Source organism: Myotis davidii, unplaced genomic scaffold (genome assembly GCF_000327345.1).
Source record: "Myotis davidii unplaced genomic scaffold, ASM32734v1 scaffold168, whole genome shotgun sequence".
In the NCBI taxonomy this organism is placed as follows: Eukaryota; Metazoa; Chordata; class Mammalia; order Chiroptera; family Vespertilionidae; genus Myotis; species Myotis davidii.
Genome location: NW_006383016.1, coordinates 8,088,501 through 8,095,533, shown reverse-complemented (window position 1 = coordinate 8,095,533; position 7,033 = coordinate 8,088,501). Strand labels below are relative to the sequence as shown.

General features: G+C 39.4%; 1 protein-coding gene across 9 annotated transcripts in view; it reads left to right on the top strand.

Annotated features, from left to right (window-relative positions):
• The window catches only part of HDAC9 (histone deacetylase 9), a 455,800-nt gene that overhangs the window by 69,915 nt on the left and 378,852 nt on the right, over positions 1 to 7,033 (top strand). The window lies entirely within an intron of this gene.

Below are 7,033 nucleotides of genomic sequence, written 5' to 3'. Positions count from 1 at the left end.
ACAAAAATATAAACTGATGAACAAAAATAGATACAGAGGCAGAGCAACATCAAACAGACTGTCAAACTACAGCAGGAAGGCCGGGGAGGGTTGGGGGTGGGTGGGTAAGAGATCAACCGAAGGACTTGTATGCATGCATATAAGCATAACCCATGGACACAAGACACTGGGGGGTATGGGAGGCTAGGGGAAGGTCAAGGGGAGAAAAAAAAAGAGGAGACATATATAATACTCTTTGTAATACTTTAAGCAATAAAACAACTTAAAAAAAAAAGATGTTACTGATGAGTTTGGTAAAAGCATTTTCAGTGCATCGTGGAAGGTGGAAACAAGGTTTGAACCTGGGACCTGGAGATGAGAGTGGACAGGAGGGAAGCACTATGTATTCCCTCAGGCCCTGAGGCTTGGTGATCAGGTCAGGGGTGTCAGGCCAGGCTTCCTCTTTACTGAAGATGAGTTTTTCTCAGGAGGTGCCTTAGTCATTTATGCAAATGGACATCTGCTGTGCCAGCCCCACCTGTTCTTCAGACATGCCCAGAAATTTCTGGCCCTTGGCTTTGACTAAATCCTGCATCCTGCCAAATTTACCTTGAGAGGAATAAACCCAACAGGACGGCCTCCATAAATCTAACAGAGACATGCCTAACGGGGCAGGCAGAATTTCCTTACTGACTTAAAAAATCACAGGGAGTCTTGTCTCCTCTTTCCCCCACCCCCGACAACCCAGGCAGGGAGAAGAAACCTGAATAAGTCCTGTGCAAGTGCGTTTCTCAAAGGATAAAGCACAATTGCATCTATTTTTCTTTTTGTTCTTTCTTATTTCTTTTGTTTAATATATTTCCTTTTTTCTGAGGTTTGTGAATTCCAAACCATTAATTTAAAACATCTTTTAAAAATAGAACTTAAAATTTTATATAACAAATGAGTTCTCAAGCTGCTGAATGTCTTCTGCTGGTCTGAGGTAAGTTATAATATGAATTCTGTGGAAAATAAAATTGATACCGTTGGATTCAGAATGGCTTTGCTAAGCTCTATGATTAGCTGTGTATTTCCTATGATCTTGGGTTACATTAATTTAAAATTACATTAATATCTGGAAGAACATTTGGGTAACTATTTTTTCCCATTAGTTTTTTTTTTCTTCCTTACAATGCCTAAATACTAGGGCTATTTTGTTTGAGGCACCAAATTTCTTCAGTGGTTTGGCTGCAGATCTATCACTAGGGTATAATAGCCAACCTTGTAATAGTATTATTGTAGCTTTGAGGTACATGTGATGTTTCTTTAAAGCCTCAGGTTTTTAAATATTCAATATGAACTAAACCAACCCACACATTGTTAACAAAAATTTTAATGTCACATAAATACAATATCCTGTAATTTCCAAACATTCCTTTATTAAGCTCATTCAAATCTTGATTTCCATAAGGTATACTGACCTTTTGAGTATACATAGTATTTTTATATATTACTTATGTTGTTTATATATAAATATACTTACATTTAATATATATGGAATTGTAAACAATTACTTTACAGATGGGAGCATCTTGTTTATTTTCTTTAAAGAGTTTTAATTGAGCAAATATTTATTCTAGATATAGCTTCATGCAGAGTATTTTATCTCTGCCTCATGGAAAAGAGATAAATTAGAAGGACAAGACACTGGAATCTTTTAGTATGGAATATGATATAGTGACTTTCATTTAGCATTATTCAAAATTAATGTTTATCATGCTTTTAAATTAAGTCAACTGAAAAAGTAACACTTAAAAATAATGTACCTGTGCCCTTGGAAAATTATTGTTAGCCTTTCCAGTACTCCTTATCCTCACCTGTAAATTAAGAACGATGATATGGTTGTTGTATCAAATGAAAAAAATCCATGAAAAAAGTGGTTAGCTACTACTCAGCACATATCGCTTATTTAAAAATGTCATAGTTCTTACTTATATTTTTGTCTTCCAGCTTACTGCTTAATGCAAAGAAATAGCAACAGTCTAAAATTAACATATCAATCCAATGAAAAACATAGCTTCGTTTATATGACCTTTTCTTGTCAACATAATATGTTTCATAATTATGTTTTATTTTGGCTGCAATAAACCATGGTAATTTTTAACCTTCTACATGAAACCAGTGGGGTAGAAATTAGAGAAGTGGCTTGGAAATTTGATAATAACAGGGAAGTAGCATATCTATATATTTAAAAGGCTAATATGCTGTCCGTCCGACTGGTAGCTATGATGCATACTGACCACCAGGGGGCAGACGTTTAATGCAGAAGCTGCAGTGACTTGGCAGCGCTGGTTCTCGGGTGATGCACCCCGTAACCAGAGAGGAGGGAGCCCGATTCCTTGCTGGGCTGTGCGATTCCACCTTCAGCTGTGGGTTATGTTGTTGCTGGGGCACTGCCGGCCCTGAATCTGGTTTACTGCACACTTGTATTTGTGTTCCACACCCTGTATGACAGCAACTTTGCAGAGTACCCTCTTGCACTCTGGGACCCCTCGGAGGATGTCAAAGAGCTGGTTTCAGCCAGATTCCCACAGGCCAGGCTGAGCGACCCCACCTGCCAGAGGGAACCTGCTTACTCCACAGCGCCACCCCAGGTGCGACCAGCCAGGGAGGGACCACCAAGGTTGGCTCCAGGGTGTGTCTGGCCTGTCTCTCCCAGTCCTGCCCCACTGGCCAGTCTTCTAATTAACTTCCTTTCAATGTGCACAAATCCGTGCATCGGGTCACTAGTATGAGAATAAAATTGGCCAAGTTTTCCCTGCAGCAGGGTTTGGCAGACTTTTTCTGTCAGGGGCTGATCGTGAATATTTAAGCTTTGCAGGTCATACTACCTGTCTCTATCACACTCAGCTCTGCCTTTGTAATGCAAAAGCAGCGTTGGACAATACTGTGTTCTAATAAAACTTTATGAACACTGACATTTGAATTTCATATAATTTTTACATCATGAAACATTTTTCTTTTTCTTTTTTAATATTTTTAAAATTGATTTCAGAGAAGAAAGGAGAGGGGGAGAGAGATAGAAATATCAATGATGAGAGAGAATCACTGATTGGCTGCCTACTGCATACCCCACACTGGGGATTGAGCCAGCAACCCAAGCATGTGCCCTGATCAGGAATGAAACCTAGACCTCCTGGTTCATAGTTGACACTCAACCTCTGAGCCACATTGGTTCAGCTACTTTTATTTTTTTTAACCTTTTCGTAATGTGTAAAGCAAAGCCCTGGCCAGGTAGCTCAGTTGGTTAGAGTGTTGTCCTCATGCACTAAGGTGACAGGCTTGATCCCAGGTTAGGGCACATAAAAGAATCAACCAATGAATGAATAAACAAGTACAATGACAAAATGATCGATCTCTCTCTCTTTCTCTCTCTCCTTCTCCCTCTCCTTCTCTCTCTCTCTCCTTCTCTTCTCCCTCCTCTCTCTTTACCTCTCTCTAAAATAATTTATAAAAAAGTATTTATAAATCATTTTTAGGTAGCAGGTAGTAAAAAAAAAAGGTGAGGCTGGATTTGGCCTGTGAGCTATACTTTGCTGACCTTTGCTCTGCAGAGTTCAGTTCCCGTTTAATACTTTAAATAACTTCTCATACTTTTGTTTGCACAAATGGTACCACTTCAAATTATAGAGTGATCATCTCAAAGCTATGCTTAAAATATTGAGAAGCATTCTGTAATGCTGACAGTTCTCTGAATACGGCTATTTCTATAAACAGATACTATGAGTTCTACCAGAAATAGACATTTTAATGACAGTCTAATTAAAGAGTAGCCAAAGAGAAAAATTATTACAGTTTCTTATGCCAAATTATGAATATCTTTAATTAATGCACAGATATAGACACATCCATTCCTATTTATTTATATATCTTTAAAAATTAGATTTTTCTGACAACTTCATTTTCTTCTTTGAGGTAAACCCTCCCACTTACCTAATAAACTGAGCCTTAATGGCTAGTGATCATCTCTCGTAATGAACAGGGAATTACAAACCCAAAATAGAAAACTCTGAAATAAGAAAAGAATAAACCACCCAAGTCTATCCTGTCAAATCCTTTTTCATATTGTCAGAAAACAGCTGCTGCTTCTATCTTGTTACTATTTCCTTTCTTCAATTAAAAAGTAAGCTAAAAATGTATGAACAATACATTCAAAGCCCATTAACACTGTGTACAGTTAATTGTGATTGGGGTTCTCTATCTCTGATTCAATCTAGTGGGATTTAGTTAATCAAGTACTAACAATGACTTTATTATTAGGCCGTCTTTACCTGTGAGTTAAGAGATTCAGATTGGGTAGTAAGATGAATCTAAAGAATTGTGTAGACACTCCTAGAGCTAATAGAAAAGGGTGAAATATCAAATTTTCAATTCCTAGAATTGTTTCTAAAAAGAGCATTGAAACACACATGTTAAGAAAGATGCTTTAAATTCACCTGAAAATACAAAACTGTCTCAAAATATGCAGAAATGTGTTCCATTCCACATCTCTCTTTGGAATATGTTGGCAGTTACAAGTAATGCTTCTCTTTACCTCTAAAATTAAAAAATGTGTGATGTTATCTTAACAAACATCTTCAGTCTTAATTATATCGAGGAATATCCCAACATGAACTGCATAGATGTTAAATTGGATGCTTATTATATCGATCTCAAAAAAAATAAGGATGCAGTGGCTAAGATCATGGACTCTATGGCTGAATGACATGTGTTCTGATTCCAGTTGGACCACTTAGTAGCTTAATGACTTTGACTGAATTCCTCCGTGCCTTCATTGTCCTCATCTGTGCATGAGGATCATAACTGTGTCTACCCCATAGGTTACCAGAGAGTACAACCTTCTAATGTAAAGAAGAATAAATGAATCAATATCCTATCTAATAAAGTGGGGTATGCTAATTGACCCTCATGCTGTCGTACAGATGGCAGCACCCACAGCCAATAAGGAGGGAATATGCTAATTGACTGTCCCACCCTCAAATATGGTGGTGCCCACAGCCAATATGCTAATTGACTGCCCTGCCCTCAAAGATGGCAGCACCCAAAGCCACAAGATGGCCAGCAGCGGAGGGCAGTTGGGGGCGACCAGGCCTGCAGGGGAGGGCAGTTGGGGGGGACCGGGCTAGCAGGGGAGGGCAGTTAGTGGTGACCGAGCCAGCAGGGGAGGGTAGTTGGGGGCAACAGGACTGGCAGGGGAGCAGTTAGGCATCGATCAGGCTGGCAAGGAAGTGGTTAGGGGGTGACCAGGCTGGCAGACAGGCGAGCGGTTGGGAGCCAGCAGTCCCGGATTGTGAGAGTGATGTCTGATTGCCAGTTTAGGCCTGATCCCACAGGAGGGAATATGCTAATTACTGCCCCACCCTCAGTGCCCACAGCCAATAGGAAGGAATATGCTAATTGATACCACAGGGATCAGGCCTAAATATCAAGCAGGCTTATAGCTGGCCTCTCCCGCCTCCACAGCAGAAAGACATCCCCTGAGGGTTCCCAGACTGAGAGGGCACAGACCTGGTTGAGCCTCCCTGCCTCCCCACCGCCCACCCCAGTGCATGAATTTCGTGCACCGGGCCTTTAGTTTATTGTATAAAGCTTCAGAACAGTGTTTAGCTCATAATAAGTGAAGTATGGCTGTTGGCTCCGTAATTTAAATGAAAAGTCCTATCCAGACGAACTGATATTATGGTATTAGTATTTGGTTTTATGGTTGTTGTTTTTTACCCAGGTTTAGAAAGCCAAATTTAGAATTCGCATAGGGAAGCCACATTTCATTTGAATGCTCAAGCTCTAAAAACTCGGCATAATTCCAGGCTTGCATAATTATTGTAAAACTCACATATCTAAAGCTCTTCCTGTCCTGACAAAGGATAAGTGGGTATTCCTACTTCTGAGCAAAAGTGGTGCCACCATGTGGCAATGATATAAACAGAGGTGCCAATGCATTTGTCTGGCTCTGTTTAAAATTATGCAACGTTAGATGAATTTTTATTTTTTAACATTTACCCTCTCCCCCCCAATTGTATGTATGAAGAGAAACTTTATTAATGTTTTCCAATTCAAAAATTCCAAAGCGCCATAATTCCATGAAACAGTAATGCAGTGTTCTTTGAAACAATAGTAATGTAATTTGCCTCTAATTTGAATTTGGCAACTAAAGCTACATTGCAGTTAGAACAATGATTTTCAAACTGAATTCCATGGCGTCTGGATTCCCAGGGAAAGGAGCCAGCGAGCAAGTGAGTGGGTGGGTGGGACATCAGTTCCCCTTTCACAGTTTCCCTGGCGATGGTTTTCTAAGTAGGGACTATTCATAAGATTTGATTTGAAGAAAGTGTCTGTTTCAAGAAATGTCTTTGCTTTTTAAAAAGCCAATGCAATCCTATATTAGGAGGTTGTAGTGGGGCTTTAAGACTTTTTGTTTTGTAGTAAAGATTTCGTCCCAACTTAGGAAACAACTGATATCTAGAAAAGAAAAAAAAATGTGCATTGTTTGAGGTCCTATTCCCATTCTGCAGGGTCAAGGGCAGCAAAGGAAAAGGCCTGGTTTGAATGAAAGAGAAGGACAGGGAAGCGCAGTGCATTGCGTGTCTGCCCTTTTCTCTGCCTACTTTCCTGAACCTTTCAAGACATATCATTGTCTTGAACATATTAAGCAGTGAAGCTTTCGGACAGTATTGGAATACTTTTTTAGTGGCTAAAGGTAATTTGTTCTTGCTGGCAGGACACAAGAGCCAATAATTGCTCTTCTTTTTTTTTTTTTCAATCGAAACAGCAGTTATACACTTCCACAAACACTGCTTCCTGATAGAAGACTGGTAACATATTCTTTGAAGAAAAGTTCATTTGCTGAGTAAGCAAATGTGATTTGTTGAGAAAGTGTTGTTAGAAGGGGTGTCTGCTGAGGAGGCCATTTATTCAACTGATATTCATTAAACTTATTTAGTAAGTTTATATTACATGTCAGATGATGGACAAAATTCTGGGGGTAGAAAGTAATCCCCTGCCTAAATATTCAGTT